Source organism: Pithys albifrons, chromosome 1, assembly GCF_047495875.1.
Source record: "Pithys albifrons albifrons isolate INPA30051 chromosome 1, PitAlb_v1, whole genome shotgun sequence".
Lineage (NCBI taxonomy): Eukaryota > Metazoa > Chordata > Aves > Passeriformes > Thamnophilidae > Pithys > Pithys albifrons.
Window position 1 is genome coordinate 59463984 of NC_092458.1, and position 18617 is coordinate 59482600.

Sequence of the window (18617 nt, forward strand, 5' to 3'; positions counted from 1 at the left end):
TGTAACCATCTGTGCCTGCTGCAAAACCTCTGTGTGATAAGGACTGGATAGCTGGGAATGGGAGGCATTGGGCAGGTAGGGCATGAACAAATTAAGAACCCAAAAAGTCAGCACATGCAAACCAGCAAGACCACTCGTTCAAGTTTGTTGTTCTATTAGAATTTTATATTTGAATAATCATAATAACTGTGTCAAATTTAAGGGCACTATATAGCCTAAGGTTTTTCAGCACTTCTTCCCCATGAGAGCAGCCTTCCAGTGCCCAAAGGGGGCTACAAGAGAGCTGGAGAGGGACTTCTTAAACATGGCATGAAGGGATAGGACAAGGGGGAATGGTTTTAAACTGAAAGAGAGCAGGTTTAAATTAGATATTAGGAGAAATTCTTTACTGTGGGAGTGGTGAGGCACTTGACCAGGCTTTACACAAAAGCTGTGGGTGTTCTACCCCTGGAAGTGTTTAAGGCCAAGTTGGACGGGGCTTTGAGCACCCTGATCTTGTGGATGGTGTCCATGCCCATGGCAAGGGGGTTGGAATTGATGATCTTTAAGGTCCATTCCAACCCAAACCATTCTGTGATTCTGTAACTCTGCATTTCAGTGAAAACAAATGTAGTTAGGCAAGGCTGTAATATCTCCTTTTCTTGATCCTGTGTTCTAGACACCAAAGTTCTTCAAACTTTTCACTTGCAACACTGTCCCACCTCCCCCAAGTAATATCTGATCTCTTACTCCTATTTGACATTTAAGGAGTAACTCATCACATGACAAATCAGTCAACTTGAGTGTCCATTAGAACTTTTCACCCCAAAATCCAGGATTGTATGTGCCAAATTCAAACTGTTGGTGATTTAATTGAGCAAGGCACAATCTACTTTTAGATTTGCTCTCTGACTACAATTTATTAATTTATATATACTATACTCCAGAATACTTATATTGAGCAGAAAAATCAGACCAAATCTGAAGCTCTTTAGGGGACAACCATAACATTTCCCACCTACCACTTCTGGCAATAAGGCAGATTGAAGAAACACTCTATGCTGTGGCAAAAAGCTCAGCAGCTTAAGATTTTGGTTTAGAAAAAAACAAGCACAGTGCAGTCCCAGGCAAGGCATTATTACCAATTTCATCAATTTCCTCTAAAACCTTCTCTAACAATGCTTTGACTAAAGACTGTTACTCAAAGTCATCCATCCAAAAAGGCCCTACTGGGAAGACTAAGCTTTTTTCTAAAGGCAAAGAATTCACTCAGATTTTCCATCAGGGTTTTATCTTTGTTTCATACTTCTGTTATTTCAGCCACAGTGATCCTACCCTATTACAATTCTGTCTCAATACTTTTTTACTACATTTTTTGTTTTTATCAAGCTCATCCTCAAAATATTTGACTACTCAATAATGGTTTTTTATATTTAACATGTAAAAATCTCCCATCTTTTCCTCGTTTAGAGAGCTACCACTCTTTAGAAAGGTTCTTCAAAGCAGGTTCTCACCTCTGTGGACATTTTGCTGACCAGCACCATACATTTTCTGAGTTTTAATACTTTTGAGGCAATCTCCATACTACCTGGGTTTTATCATTTTAGTTGCTCTTTTGTATTTCCTTTTAAACTTACTGTGTTTTCTCTTTTAAAGCAGCTCTGACACATTTCTTTTTACCTTGCTCCTTTAAAATGTAGCACAGGCAGTACTCACCAGTAAGTCCAGAGCTACCTCTCCGTTCGGAGTGCAGTAGGTTGATAACTGGGATATCACTGAGCTTTAACTCCACAAAACTGATGTTATCTATCCTCCACTAAATTAAGGACTCCCAGTCTCAGAGAGTCTCCTGCTGGCACATCTTTAAAAAGTCAGTTTGTCAGGGTCAGCAGGACCATCCAAGAATCAGTGACACAATGTCAGGGCTACAGTCTCGCTACACGTACATGGGACTGAAATTCCTAAAAAGCCTTTGGCACATTCTGGCAGCTAAACTTGGTTGTCATGGCCGGATCACGGTCAGTGCTCTCTGCTGGATATATGTGGACCTGCTTCTAACCTTACATTTTGAGTCTTGAGATATGAGATGACCATTGCATATCAATACATTTTAGAACACAGACTCCACTTCATTTATACTTGTCAATTGTGGCAATTATGGACTGTACATGAAAACCACATGTATGCACTTGACATTGGCCTTAGTTCTATCCATTCTACTTTAATGGGTATTTGTTCAGACTGTTTCCCATCTTGATTTTTTCCTGTTTACCAAAGGAGCTGATAAACCAGTGATGGACTGTTCTGTGATAAAACTCAGAATGTCCACAATTTAGCCATCCTTGTCTTGAAAGGCCATACTCTTAAGACTGAAAACATGCTTCAACTTCATTTGGTTACAATATACTTGATACTCTTGGGGTGGTCCCATGGTGTAAAGGAGAGCACTCTGGACTCTGAATCCCAAGGACCTGAGTTCCAGTCTCAGTGGGACCGTCCCCTGGCAGTTCAATGCCTCCCTGCCATCCCATCCCGTCACATCTCGGATGCTCAGCAGGGTCAGCCCCGGTTAGTACCGGGTGCTGTGACACTCCCGAAGACTTCACTGTCACTGTCCAAGCTCGCTCAGCCGTGGCAGATGAACCTCAGGACTTAAACGGTGGGGCCAGTTCTGCGCACGATGTGCCTCACCTAAAACATCCACTGTGCAGGCTGGAAGGGCACACCCACGTGGGGAGAGCCCTGCCCAAAGCTTCGTTTGCCAAGTCTGGCCATACATACTTTATAACTCTTGCTGGCCTTTTGGAAGTTTTATTTCAAAACTTGGAGATCAATAGGCACAATTTCTCATTTTATCCGTTGGAGCAAGAAGGTTGGCAAAGCCTAGATTTTGTTCCCTGAAAAACAGACTTTAGTGGTTCAGTTAATTTTTTGTCCTAATTTGTCATTTCTTAAAAAGTAAGTATTTAAAGCTTGTGTTTCAGATGAAGCCTTTTAGAAATATAGCAGGTCATTAGCACCTTCCTATAGTCTCAGAAGTGCACATACTATAACTCAACAGCACCAGTGTAAGTCCCACTGCCAGCCCCCCTTTAGGGCAGCATTACCCTGTAAGCAGAATGACACAATTCTACACTACCTGCAAGGCCCAGCAGGCACGTACAAAACATTCATACACTACATGAAAGATTAAACATTTTCCCCCATTAACACAGGTTGGGTAAAAAAGAGAAGAGGGAGTTATTCTGAAACTTAACCCCCGATTCAGTACCAGCTTTCAAGCTGGGAGAACACACCTGCTGAAGTGTGTACATACAGCACTGGCCGAAGCCTGGCAAGGGGTTCCAATAGATCTAACACAGGGGTTTGACATCCACAGCATCCCACTACAGTCACTTCTCAGCACAATGTACACAAACAGGTAACTTCATGTAACACTGAAACAGCACATCTCAACACTAATCCCCAAGACAAAACTGAACTGTTTCACTGAATAAAAAAGAGACTCCAAATCTCAGAAAGAGAAAACAGGGCATAGACAAAATCCTACAAATCACAAAAGTGATGATAGCTAAAGAATCTGAACTGTGAGGACACTCCTAAACACAAGGGTATTAATGCACCATACAGTAAAAATGAGTAACAGCACGTTACTATTAGTAGTATGTTACTCAGTCAGCAGGTATTACTAAGAAACAAGAACATACAACCATACAACACTTACAAAGCTCAAGCTGTGCTACAACTTTGTATCTCAGCTGTTACATCACTCAACTCAAATTTATAAGGCTTTTGCAACAAGTGACTTCCCAGTTCACCACTCCTAATTACTTACAGTGTGTCTTACAGTAATGCACCAACTACTCTAAGTCTTGTTAGAAGTCAACAGTCGATGTTGAGCAGTATTACTAATTTCAAGTTCCTCAGCATTTTGTTATTTTACAAAATAAACACCCAAACATCTACTAGATGTAGATAAATTAGTGTTTTCACTTCTACCCTGAATTTCTTAATATTCTTCCAAAGCCAGGTACAAAGAGTTACATAAGAATCTCTCCCTAACACCTCCCGCTTGAAGGAAAAATAATTCCTAGTTCCCTCAAGGTATCAAATCCTAAATTAATTTCATATGGCAAAGAAGAAAAATCACTGCACACATTAGGCTTGCTGTGTTAAGGGCTGCAAGGGAACTTTGTTCCACGGTGATACAAAACACAAAAATGCTAAGCTGACAGAAGACAAGAGATTTAAGAGACACAAGACCTTGGGGAAAAAACCCAAAGAATGTCACAGTCCCTGTAAAACTGCCTTTGACACGCTCAAGGCACGCTCAAGGGACAGAAGTGACACACAATACAGTCATCCTGGTCAGATAAGTGTTTCAGCTCTGGTATCTATCTCTCAACAAGAAGCTAACAAGAAACTCAAAGTTCAGCTTTAGCCACCTGTAAAGAAGAGAAAACATCTTCCTGATTTCTCAGTTGATACTTGGTTTATGACAGAACATAAAACTACATAAAACTTTCTAAATAAAAAAGCAATGGCCTGTGAAATTGTAAATTATCAGCGTAACAGTGACCTGTGCTGCCAGCACATCCCAAGAATTATTTTTCAGTGCCTGAACATTTGGGACCCTCTCACTCACTCACCCACACCATTCGTAACACCCTGTACAAAGGTGCACAGGATGCTCAGAGCATGCCAAAGAGCAAGTGTCAGTGCTGTCACAAGGGCTGTAAAGACCTTTACCTGCATAATACACCAACTACCTGAAAAGGCAACCCATACAGCTTCTGTAAACCAAGAAAAAAATAAACTCAAGGAACCTCAAGTCAATCAGCTCTACCTGTACGTGAGAACAAGATAACATATTTATGAAAGAATGATCTAAGCAATCTCAATCCCACTCACAATGAAATATCAGAACTAGTCTTAGGGTTTCTGCTAAATCAAAATTCATACTTCATATCTAAAAATCAATCTTAATTGATTATAAACACTTTAAAGTCCCTTAAGTACACCACTTTCGGAGACAAGAAGTTCTGGATACTCTGTGAGATTAATTCATCCCCAGTTACAGTACAAATCAGAAACCACAACTATTTATATGTGTGGATGATACAACTAGTGAGAAGATCAAGTCATCACATTTCCTTTGGTATGCTGGGCTAAAGATTTCCTAAACAAAATTAAAAAACAAGTTTCATGTACAAGATGCTTAATAATGTTTAATAAACATTCTCTGCACAGAAAAAAATACCACTTGTTGCAGCATTTGATGAATTTTAATAATTTTAACTACTTTTATCTATACCAATTGTGTCAGAAGGAAGATTAAGGCATAACCAGCATTTAATGGCTAAAACTCCACCTACCATTGCAACAACGAGATTGGGAGCTCAGCGTGGTGCTCACCCTGACTGAACACCTCACTGAGTGGGACAACTCATGAGTGTCATGTTTTAATCAACACGTTTAGGCCACATCCACTACAAAAGGTCCAAGTCCACAAAACCTCAGAGAGGGAGAGGGAGGAAACAGCTGTTTTCTCCAGCCAATCTCCATCTCAATTCTGCCAGCTGCTCCACAACCAGCTGGCTGGCCACCTCTGCTCTCCAGCAGGCCAGCATCAGCTTCCAGCCAGCTCAGGGAAGTGGGAAAGCGAGGCTCACCTTGACAAGACACCACAGCCAATGCCAGTTTTGCCTATTCTGGGGATACAAAAGATAAGTTTTCAGGAACTTTGGTAAGATGTGCCCTTAGTTCCTTTGAAAGTTCAGCTATTGAATGGAAAGAAAGGAAAAAATTCATAGATTAATTCTAATTTCTCTGTATATACAAACCTCATTAGAAGATAACATTTAATTTTGTTTATTCTGCTCTTGCCTCTCAACATTACCAGCACAGGTCTTGGAAAACCAGAAGGTACATGCTTAGAGGAAAGAGCTACCCTGAATACATAGTTGGGACAGTAAAGCAGCTTGATTAAACATACAGGGTACCCAAAGAGCTTAGTATTTGCAAGTCAACTCCAGACTTCTTCCACCTGCCTAACTGAGAGAAAAAAAACAGCCCAGTTCCAACAGCTGGATTGGATTTAACTTGTGCCTTCCCACTTGCATTGCAACTGTAGTCCCTCTAGAGTACAGTTTTTATACTTTACCACATAGGTGCGAGTGCAAGACAGGAAAGATCATGTTTGCACTGAAGAAGTAAACAGTGTCTTCCCTAGAAACTGCTTTACCAGCCTTTTTCATATACTCCTTCTTTGACACTTTTATATGAAATACTGCAATGCACATGAAAATGCAGAAGCCTCAGGAGCTAAGCTGGTTTGGGGCAGAAAAGAAACCTCATTGCTTGTTTTTATACAATTGCTGAGATGATTAAGGTTGTCAGCTGCCTATCTCTGGTTAACTTTAGAAGCTAAATATTCCTTATTTGCATAGATATGTAATGAGTATGTGTAAAGTTGGGGCTTAACTGCACCTACTTGTTCTGGTACAGCTGGCTTCAGCCAAAAAATAAGAGAGGCAAAGGGACACTGACAGGTGATACTGCTGTTCTGCCTCTTCACACTCTCAAAGTGCATACAGCTTACACCAAAAATTGCAAGTATATCACAATACAGAAAGGAAGAATTCTGGAACTACTTAGTCAAAATTCTGGGACAGCATCACAATGGTCTGAATGCAACTACTTAATCACAACTGTAAGAATTAAAACCAGTGATGCTGAGCATACCAATCCCCTCTATTTCTTTTGGGCATGCAAAAAGATGTGACATCAACGCCAAACTAAGCCAAATGTTTAATACAAACTACCCCTTCCAGTTAAGCTTATACCTTTAGTTACAAGCATCATGGAATACTACCCAGCTTTCCTCTACTAGTGCATGTTCTAGGCAGACTTCTTCCCCATGCCCAATTTTGAGACTTACCTAATTACCAAGTACTGCCATAAGCTCTAAATTGTCCCAAGAACAAAATGTGATTTTTTCCCAGTCACACAGGCTACACAGTTAGAACAACTTCACTTCTGTTTTTGTTATCACAGGTCCATATTAAATTATGCTGACCTAGTTAAAAATGCAGGCAGGGGGCTTGGATTCCACAGCACAAACAACAGATCTCTACCAAATCAGCCAAACAAACTTACAGTGTGTCTGTACACTGATCTGATACTCCAAGACAGCTCTATTTCATTTGATTATTATGTGACCTGAAAGGTATTTGCTCCTCTTTTAGGGTAGCACTCTGTTATTTTGCAGAAGGTATTAAAACTTAATTGAGATTCTCTGTGTACTGCAGAACCTTAATATTATAAAGTTTCATTTTGGCTTGCAACCTTTAGTGCAGTACTAGATACATTAAGAGTGGAGTGCAGTACTTATGCTACTGTATTTTATCCATAATCTGTCTGAGACTCATGTTCCTCAAGGTTAATAAAGACCACTGAAGAAAAACTAGTTCTCTTGCAGTTGGAGCTGCCACACTTTTTTAATCCTCAGTTTGGGCCCCCTAAAATTAAGACCAGCTGCTTTTTGTTAACCAGCCTGTGGCAGCTAGTTCAAGTATCTGAACCTGGCTGGCCTCAGCAAACTGGATGAATGAGATATCTCCTGTAACTTTTTTACTTAGTAGTGGGTAATGACTCACTGAAGTCAGACACTCATGCCAACATGGAAAGCCACAAGCCTCCAATTATTGCTGCTCATGATGCTGACTCACCTGAAAGCCCTTTGGAAGCAGACAAAGCTGCCCATCCACACTGTCTACTTCTACTGCTCCAAAAGACCTTGGCAGAAAAGTAAATGCTGTGTTGATTTCTTACCAGCTCTTTTATAAGTGTATTCTTTGAGGTTCCAGTACCCTTTGTGGATCTGTTCAATCTCCACATTAAGCTACAACCAGCAAAGAAGTGAGATAGAATCACAGAATCGATTGGGTTGGAAAAGACCTCCAAGATCATCAAGTCCAACCCTTGGTCCAACTCCAGTCCATTTACCAGATCATGGCACTCAGTGCCACAGCCAATCTCAGTTTAAAAACCTCCAGGGATGGGGAATCCACCACCTCTCTGGGCAGCCCATTCCAATGCCTGATTACTCTCTCTGCAAAGAATTTTTTTCTGATCTCCAACTTAAATTTCCCCTGGCAGAGCTTGAGCCCGTGCCCTCTTGTCCTATTGCTGAGTGCCTGGGAGAAGAGACCAACCCCCACCCGGCTAGGACTTCCCTTCAGGTAGTTCTAGACAGTGATGAGGTCTCCTCTGAGCCTCCTCTTCTCCAGGCTAAACAACCCCAGCTTCCTCAGACTCTCCCCACAGGGTTTATGCTCCAGTCCCTTCACCAGCCTTGTTGCTCTTCTCCGGACCCACTTCTCCAGCACCTCAATATCCTTTCTGAACTGAGGGGCCCAGATGTGAGCACTCGTGTTTGAATTCCCATATACCATTTACCCAGTGTGCAAGTACAGACACATTAAACAATCCTCAGGAGACTGCACTTGAAGTAAGTTAGATGGGTGCATTCAACACAAACTGCACCAATACAGGACACAAAGCAGTCTGGAACACAATAAACATGTTATCTGCTGGTTTTATATAGAGCAAAAGAGATGGAATTCCCTATTCAACATCAAAACCCAATTGGGAAACGGAAGACGGAATCCAGTAGATTTCCAGTTACTGCTGTTATGGGAATCAAGGACATTGTATCTAGTGAAAAGTTTTGCAGCACTTCCATTCAGATGTAAATCTTAAACCATTGTTAACCCTACCTTTACCAACATCAGACCAAAGACTGCAAGGCACCCATATGGGCTCCCCTCTGAAGCCAAACTGAAGTTTCCAGGTGATTCCACAGCATCCGAAGCTAAATTCATCACTGAATGGCTGGTCTGCAACAAACCAACATGCAGCCAGGCAGCAAGGACCACCAGCTAATTCAAACAGGGTGGTCCCAACAGGGCAAGGAACCTGTCCATGCAGTGTTCCAAAGAGGACTGGCAATGTAGTCACTGATAACTCCATTTTGACAAGGGTTCACCTTGAAAAACTTCTGTGGGGTTTGGTCATTTATGGCGAAGGCAGAAAGAAACCACTGCTCTGAAGAACACCTGTATTAAGTATTTCTTCTTCTCCTGTATCTTTTGTAAGGAAAAGGGCATACTAAATTTTACAATTCCTTATCTGAATACTGTGATGTGCCAAATAAGCACCAAGAACAGTGGATAACTAAGAAAGTCTAGTTACAAATGATTCCTATTCACACTTTTTTAGAAAGTTAGAAGATTAAAGCTTCTTGACACACAAATTGGTACAAGAATTTGAAATTTTGTAGTTTTGTGTTACAGGAATCTGGTTTTGCCAGTATACAAATTTCTCAAAATGTATTTGTTATTTTCCTGTATTGCAGTGTAGATGATTTGGAGTTTCCTGGAGGCAGAAGCTTAACCTGTCCTTGACAGAGAAAAAGTGAAGCACCTACATTGACTCCTTGGTCTCTCCTAAGACACGACACCACCTCTGTCCTTTCCTAGAATTTCTAAGCAAGGATCCCTCCCATTCCCTTACTGAGGAGGGAAAGTGCACAGACCTGTCTATTCAAGCAGAACACCTCGTTGCTATTGTAAAAGGGCAGGAGCCCCTTTCCTCTTCTATAGTCTAGAAGACTAGTCTGAAGAAGAGTCTAAAAGATCAACTCAAAGGCACAGGTTCATTTTTCTACTAATGGATGTTACACAAATCTCCCACTTAACACCGTCACAGACAAAACCATATCCACTTGTGTGAATTACAACTGCTCATGGTAACTAACTGCAAACAGTCTAAAATTTTGATCTTCAGATCAACATAAAGACCTAAATAAATTATTTTAAATGTAATAGCTTATATAAATTGTAGATAACCACTTTCAAGAAATTAATTACAAAATTAAGTGTCTGGTCAGAAAAGCTTCACAGAGTTCTGGGGCAAATGCCAGAAGACCAGACATTCTTAAGCCTGCCAAATATTTATACTAGTTTCCCTTAGGAAGGGAAGAAAAAAAAGAAAACCTAGTAGGCTAAATACTAGCCACATACTTTCTTGTGCAATCTATGTTTGAACAAAGACACTCCCTTTTCAGCTACTTAAACAGTCTTCAACTGTAACACCAAAGTACCTCAGACACTCATCCTGTGAATCCATTATGTGTTTATAAGCACCTCCCTGAAGTGAAGACAAAAGTTCTGTTATTCCGTCTATAAAATGGGAAAACAATTGCAATTTGCATACATTCAGAGGGTGCTATGAAAAAAAAAGAGCAAATCAAATCCCTGGGGAGCTCGGCTATATTCAGCCACAGCAAGATTTTTTGGTATAATATTACATGGCTCAAATGAAATCAGATTTTCTTTGGTGTTTTTTGAAAGATATAATCAAAAGGCAAAAAAAGATTAAACATGTGCTAGCTGCCTAATTAAATCTATGAAGAGATCATTCTGCTCAAGATGCAAGAGAAAACAACAGACCCAGCTGACAACCCAGGAAGAAGATGGAGCATTAGGAATCAGGAAATACACTCCAGCAATATCCCATGAACCCTTGTCAGCTACCCTTCTCATTTAACCATCATGCCACCAGGAATTCGAGATGCTTCTACCTCATTTTTTATGTCACATAAGCACTGATTCCATGTTTCTGTGATTTGAACATTTTGGATACCATACTTTCCTCCCTGAGGATACCTTCAGTTTTTCAAAATTCCAGTTTATATGTCCTACCATGAAAAACGTGTTGGCTAGCCTTAGGAACTTGATTAGATTACCAAAAGTGGTCTGGTTTTGCAAACAAGAACCAAACCAAAACCCCTTTGAATCTCACCACTAAACAAAGCCACCCAAACTCAGGTTACCCTGAGCACTGAGGCACAGTGCAGTCCCAGGCACTCAGCAATAGGACAAGGGGGCACAGGCTCAAGCTCTGCCAGGGGAAATTTAAGTTGGAGATCAGAAAAAAATTCTTTCCAGAGAGAGTAATCAGGCATTGGAATGGGCTGCCCAGAGAGGTGGTGGATTCCCCATCCCTGGAGGTTTTAAACTGAGATTGGCTGTGGCACTGAGTGCCATGATCTGGTAAAGGGACTGGAGTTGGACCAGGGGTTGGACTGGATGATCTCGGAGGTCTTTTCCAACCCAATCAATTCTATGATTCTAAGCCAGACCCCTACTGGCAATGTAAATGGGAGGGGGATACTGCCAGATTGGGATTGGCTGGCAACTCAGGATGTTCAAAGATGCTGTCACGTTGCTTGCACGTGGCAGAGCTCCTTAAACATCTCTTCTTGTCTGGAAGGTTGCTCTTCACTGCTGTTTGATCAGTGATATGAACACTACACATTACCAGCCAACATTCCTCTTGCATGCCTGACAAACAGTGGTTAACAGGATCCTGCTGACTTGTAGCAGGGCTCTCTCATTTCAGGATCCTCTACTGGAAAGTCTTCTCTGTCTGGCAGCACATCAGATTTTCATTGCAGAGAAATCACTACCACTGACTTTCCATCTAACATTTTGTGTGCATGAAAAGTCAGAGACCTTGATGCCAAAAAGCTGCATGCAGAGACAGTATCTGCTTGTTAGGGTGACTTCGGCTTACCTGGGAGAGACACAACAATGTGTCTCTGCATAATTTCATCAACTTTCTGACTTACACTGTAGTTAACAAAAAAAAGGCAAGGACTAGGACATTCTGAAATGCGACACTGCACCTGGTCAGGAATCCCTTAGTGCATCTCTGAAAACCTGGCCACAAGCCACTTTTGCACACCAACCACCTTCTCCTCTTGCAATGAGCTTTGACTAAGTTGTACACGTGCAAGTTTGCACTGGGGCTTGAACACTCAATAAAATACATCTCCATCAAGGCTAATGAGTATTGAAAGGAAGCAACTCCTCCAAGCTGATTTTGCAAATCACTTACTCTATCACCACCTTCAAAGTCCACCTGTTACTGGACTTGACAATAAGCAAGGTTAAAAAAGCACAAGAGGACGTGCTCAGCTGATGAGACACGACAGACTACGAGGGAAATGAGTGATTCAGTAACAGGTGTTTGAAAGGTGAAAATAGTAATCTGTCTCCTGTTCTGCAGTTCATTCATACAGTACATGTTCCTATTCTGTACCTGCTGTATTGATACACACAAAAACTGACTGCAACATTTGCTTAAGCTGAGAAAGGAGACGAGCATCAGGTGAGCCAGGAGAAATAACATGGAGCCTCCTCAGCAGATTTCATGGTCTTAACCTGACTGCAAAGGGATGGCAATCCAATAGTTAAATACCACTAGACAAGATACACCTTCTCCTCTTCACACTGACCTCTTTGAGCCACCACTGGTCTTCTCCAGATGTGAAGGGCTGGCTCAGGAAGCTAAGGGAGCAGAAAATTAAAGAAACATGAAGAGCTTTGCAACCAGTTCACTCCAAGGCACAGACAGTTCTGATGCAGGACTTTTTGAAAGAAACTAGTGCTTTTGACTACCCATGTCAAATTCTGTGAAACAGAATACAAAGCCCAGTTTCTGCTATTACAAAAGTAATCAGGAATACCAATTCACTACCAGAATTTCACAGCACCAGGTATTCTGGAAATAACTGACAGAGACTATTCCAGATAAAGTTACAGGGTTTACATTTCTTTTTCGTTTTAAGTCAGTTCAGTTGACAATTTGTCTTTACTACTTGATGACGTGACCCATCATCTTCAACTAGTTCATTGCCTCTTCTAGCCTAATGTTATAAATTAGATGCTTCATTCCACTTCTAATCCCACAATAAATACAAATCTGTTCACTTACTTGTAGCTGGCACATCCTCCTAATTGCTGTCTTTTCACAAAACAGTTTTAGAGCACAAAACATCCTGCTTGGATTTGTGCTGGAACTGTACAAATATTATGAAAGCCTCACAGAACTGAGGCAAAAAATAGTTAAAGAGCTTGTTAAAACTAGTATGACAGTTACACTGCTACCAACTTTGACCAGACTTTGATATTTTACAAATTAAATATGAATCCTTGGAAAAAAGAATCTTCAGAGATACCAGTGCCACTGCTGCAGCGTTAGAAATACACAAGAGTGAAGAAAAACAAATTCTGTAATTACGGGAAAACTACCAGAGGCTTGGTATATCACAATAGCAAACAGCAATAATTGGGCCTCAATACAGCAAGCACAGACCTCAATCAGCTTATGAAGATTATGTTCATCAGGAGATGCCATCTCCAAACTGCATTCTCCACAGGCATGTTTGAAATAAACAATGACTTCCTAGTGTATCTTTGTATTTAAACCTTCTAAAATGCGATACATTCAATTGATTTTGAACCTCGAAGAAAAAATTAGACAGCACTTTTCAGTGTTTGCTTTCTGCCAAGAGTCAAACATTTCACAGCATTGTACTATTCACCTGCAGACTCAAGTTTGGACAATTCTGGGGCAACAGCAACCAAAGAGGCTTCCCACATCTGTATCTTACTTCCTACCCACAGAATTCTTTCCAAGGTACAAATGTACATCTGCATTCTCCCAAGAGTACATAGACTGGTAACAAAGCAGCTGCAGGAGTCAGAAACTCTGCATGAAGGTATTGGATCTTGTATTACATCTAGTTTCCAACAGGAAGCCACCTGACCCCTGTGTTTTCACTTAACCTACTGAGAGTCAAGGAGCCAATGAGCCCACTAAGACAGCAGGTCCACAGTACCTTAAACACACCTAAATCAGCTATGACAGCCCTACTCCATCCCAATGTCCATTCATGGGTCAGCAAAGTGAAACCGAGAACAGACCAAGATGTAAAAGTGAGCTCTTGAAAAAAACTGGATTGTCACAAAGTAGCTGGGAGTAACAGGATTTCTGGGAGAGCTGCAACCTTTATTTGTTTAATGACGTGTTGGAGAGGAGTACAGGGAGACAGCAAAACACCAGCCAGGGCACAGAACAGTACCAAGAAATGCGCCAGCAGCAGCAGGTTTGCTCATTCATTAACACTGCCCAGCTGTGGTACCTCCACTGCAAAAAGCCTCTGACACTTGACAGGAACGTGGTTTTAAGTCAACCTGTACCTTTTCTCAGATGGATTTGGCCTCCCCAGAATGATGTTCCTCCACTTGCAAAAAATGTCACAGCAATGTGACAGAAAAAAGTGAATGAATTCAAACATCCTCAAGAACTGGATCCTCACTGTTAGCAAAGCAGGAACAGTAAATACCTGAAGCTGCCAGGGCTGATGATGGAGATCTGGGCTAAGCCAAATTTCTTCTGCCTCACCTGGGCTCAGGATGCTGAAGGCATAGAACAAAAATATAGCCTTCAAAGTTCACCATCCCAAAGGTGGTACAGGCCAAAAGGTGATATAATTGCCCCAAAAAAACTTTAATGGAGAAAAGACATTGGGGGGGGGGCAGGACCTCTGAAGCTTAAAATCCAATAGAGCAGGAGTGGCAAAAAATGACAGTGACCACATCTCCTTTAGGTAAATAGCACTCAACAAATTTCAAACAGATAACCCTACAGCCTAAGCAACAGAAGTTCAAGGACTTGTAATTTTTTGACTTACGACTATAGGAAATTTTATTCCCAGTCATTTAAGCTCTGCCAGGGGAAATTTAAGTTGGAGATCAGGAAAAACTTCTTTCCAGAGAGAGTAATCAGGCATTGGAATGGGCTGCCCAGAGAGGTGGTGGATTCCTCATCCCTGGAGGTTTTAAACTGAGATTGGCTGTGGCACTGAGTGCCATGATCTGGTAAAGGGACTGGAGTTGGACCAAGGGTTGGACTTGATGATCTCGGAGGTCTTTTCCAACCCAATCGATTCTATGATTCTAAATGGTTTTAGGTTATAGCCACTAACTCCTTCCTAGGTTTAGGGGATTGAGTTTTTGTTTGTTTATTTGGTTTGGGGTTTGTTTTTTTGTTGTTGTTGTTGTTTTGTTCTCTTAAATGAGTGCACATGGAGTTTATTTTTGATCTAGCATGCATTTTGCTAATGACATGACCACACAGTCTCTATCTCACACACAAAAAGCCCAGCAAATCATGCAGACAGCCCTAGAGATTATAACAACTCCGCTCATCAAGAATTTTTCCTCAGTTCTAGTTGGGGATGCTGACTAATCCTGACAAAAGAAATGGGTTGAATTGTTTGATCCATCACCTTAAACATCAGAACTGTGAGTCAACAAATGGGTGCCTGGTATTATAATAAAGAATAAGCAACACTTCTAATCCAAGATGTTGGAGGAGTAAAAAAGGCTAAGAAGGATGTTACTAGGTAAAGAATGGAACTGAAGAACTGCAAAAATCAGAAGGTTCAAATTAGGTTTTCTAAATGCTAGGCTAGCTTAGATTTCAACATACACCAAATAAACACAGCAGTTACAAGGGGTGTACTGAACTAAGTGATGTGCAACTGTTTAATCTTGTCCTGTAAAGCCTCAGCTGTACTGGAAGGATCAGTACCACACACTTAGGAAAAAACCCACCAACACTTAAAGCCTACATGCCCATGATCAACACGGAAAATCCTTCTCTTTACACGCGCAACAATTTAAAAAGTTCTTTCACATATCTGGAGAATACAGAATTGAGAAGGTCACAAGGAGAAAACAGGCAGTTATTTGTCCATATGAAGCCATGAGTGTCTTGGCTCCTTATTGATCAGCTCTGCAGGTTCAAGTCAACTTTGTCGCTAATCACGTCAGTACCTATAAAAACAGAGTCTCACTAATAAAAACAAGAACAGAAACTCATATTAAGTGAAGAATACTTCACATCTGGCATTTGATTTTGCCATTATCCCTTTTGTGGACTAAATACTTTTTGGAAGTATTAGCACATCAAAATCAGAATTCCAGTTCTACATACACAACTCTACACCCTAGGAGAAGATGCCCACAAAGAGGGATGAAACTTCCACCCAAACTCGAAGCCAGAAAAAGGAGAGTGAAACTGTGCAGGACAAGGATTCAGAACCTTTGACTTCTGCTCAACAGATCTGCTTCTTTGCTCTTAGAAAAGCACAATGAGAAGATGCATGAGGTACTGAGGTCTGTCAAAACATAAATCTAAAGTACTTACTCATGTTTTGTTTCCCTTAAAGTTGCATTAACAAAAAGCAAAGACAATTATATGGCCCAACAAACCCACTAATAAAATATGAGTTAACTACAAATTAAAGGAGTATGTATTTTGGTCTGCCAGAAGAGTCTGTACCCAGAGGGGATCAATAATAACTCACAAGTATTTAACAGAAGTCAAAGGAAGATTACCAAAGAATGTGTTCAAGCCTGTTGAGTTCAAAGGCAGTGACTGTTTCCAGGCAGAAGGTGACTCAAGTGTCACTGTTTCTAAACTGAAGTTGAGAGAGTACAGCTTTGAATATTTTATTTCCAGAGGATATAATGTAGATATCAGACCATGATTTTTTTATGCCATCATTCTAATCACTTCATTTCTCTTTGGTGAAATTTGACAAAATGTGAAGATGAAGATCAATGCCAATGACAGCACTGATGCCTCCTGATTTCCAAATTGAAGTACAGAAAACTGGAGGCAGGATCTCTATGTAAATCTCTTTACTGCAGCACAGGGAGCAAAACAAGTGCATTCAATTGCTGATAGTTGGAGATTAGGTAAATCTGATTTAAAAAAGAAACACTTTGTGGAGAACTGATAACTTTCACTAAACGGAGACAAACTGTCCAATCAGCAGGTCAGTCGGTGTATCAGTACCTCAAGAGAAGCACAGTAATTATACAGGCAATTATACAGCACTGCTGTGCTCCTTCATTCTCCACTCCAAACTCAACTTACATTGTTTTACTCCACAGACATAAGTTAAATAAAAGCTTGCTCAGAAGGGTACTTCTAATATGAACTCTTAAATAAGTACCTTGAAAAGAATCAAAAAGGAAGTGCAGTAGAAAATTTCAGACATTTAATATAAATTAACTTGTTCTGAAAGATGCTAACACATTTCCAGTCTTTAACAATCCTTTATGGACTAAATGAACCTAAATTTCATTGTAGCATATCTTTATGGGTACACAACTTTTAAATACTTTTTATTTGTTTGTTACCCCAAAGAGAAAAATGCTTCCTAGATTTTAACCCTTTCCAAAAGCCTGGATGAAAGCTTTAACCATATTAACATTTCTGGAGCTATCCACCAGTCTTAGGCTCCAGTCACAAAAAGGCAGTCAGTCAGAACCCTGGAACACAACCCTAAGGGACACACTTCTCCATAACAGCAAATACACTACTGCAAAATAATTACTCCCCTCCAGGGGAAAACGAGAGCTAAGCTACCTTAGCTGGTCCGGTGTAAGTTTTCAGTAAAGCTCAGACGGTCCATTCCCTCCTTCCTCCCCACGGAGGCAGATATTTAATTCCCCTATCCCGGGCATGCTATAATATAAGCAACCAAGGATGACAGATCAGTTCACACTGGGCATGAAACATACCTAACCTTTCCCGGTTTAGAGCTGGGATGGATTCAGGCCAGTGACCGAGAAAGCAGCAACAAAGCCGGTAACCAATACGGGGAGATGAGACAAGGACAAAATGAATGAGGAGCAGCAGGAAGAGTCTCACTGGATGAGAAAGGGAAAAAGAAACCCACCACGCCTCCTCCATGCCCTGAGAAGCAAGTGCTAAACAGAAGGACGGGCAATTTTTAGTTACTTTCTAACATTTACTAATGTTAGCCAGAAGTGTTGAAGTTACCATAATCTTTACATGCAGCGTTTTCTGTGAGAGTTCACTTGTCACCGAGTTAAGGCAAATTAAAAACTACTTTACACCATGAATGTCATCTTAAAGACACTGCTGCTGCTAAGGCTGACCTGCACAAAATTGTCTCCACCCAAACAAAAGCAGCAGAAGTGTGAATTCTGCTAACATACAAAATGTGCTTTCAGAGGACTACAATTCCAGTCCTACTGATTGCAAAGTGAAGCGATAAAATCAACAGAAGCATGGAAAACACCCTCAGGTGAAGTCAAAGCAATCTGACACATATTTAGGTTTTCACTCCAGCGAATCCTAATCCGATTTCAATCCTAGCCTGATTTCAGAGCTCCCTCCCCCTTCCTTTCCTATTACAGAAACTTAAAACACGAGATTTGTGATTTCCTCTCTTTTCAGTTGCGACTAGAACTGAAGGTGTCTCCGGTAATGACACGCAGATTCAGAAGACCTCCGGAACACCTCCAGGGAATAAGCTTTCAGTAACCCTGCGCCTCTCAAATTCGGGGGAGAAACCACTACCCCAGTGGCCTTACCGAGCACCAGACTCCTTCCCGATTTAGATGGAGACGCCCAGCAGACCACTACAGATGTGCCTACCAGCATTTGAAAATAAAAAATAAAAATGAAAAAGCAAAAAAGGGGGTTGAGTGGAGGCAGCACAGGGAGCAGCCTGGGCCCCCAGAGCACGCTGTAAGGTGGCTCACCGGAGCGTGGGAGCTGCCCGCGGCCCCGGCACAGGCCTGGGAGCGCGGCGGGCGGGCCGGGCAGCCCCGAGCCGCGGCGGAAGGGCCGCCACCGCCCCGGGGGGCGACACAAAGGCGGCCGGCACCATTGTCCGAGGC

At 41.4% G+C, this 18617-nt stretch overlaps 1 protein-coding gene across 2 annotated transcripts in view; it reads right to left on the reverse strand.

The window, feature by feature from the left end:
• Window positions 1–18617, reverse strand: part of KPNA3 (karyopherin subunit alpha 3) — a 51114-nt gene that overhangs the window by 31946 nt on the left and 551 nt on the right. Inside the window, exon 1 of one of the 2 annotated variants that reach the window (XM_071551552.1) lies at window positions 18309–18455. The exons of the other annotated variant lie outside the window; for it this stretch is intronic. The gene's annotated coding sequence lies outside the window, so the exon portion shown is untranslated. Of the gene's footprint in view, window positions 1–18308; window positions 18456–18617 lie in introns of those variants that run through there. 2 annotated transcript variants of the gene reach the window in all.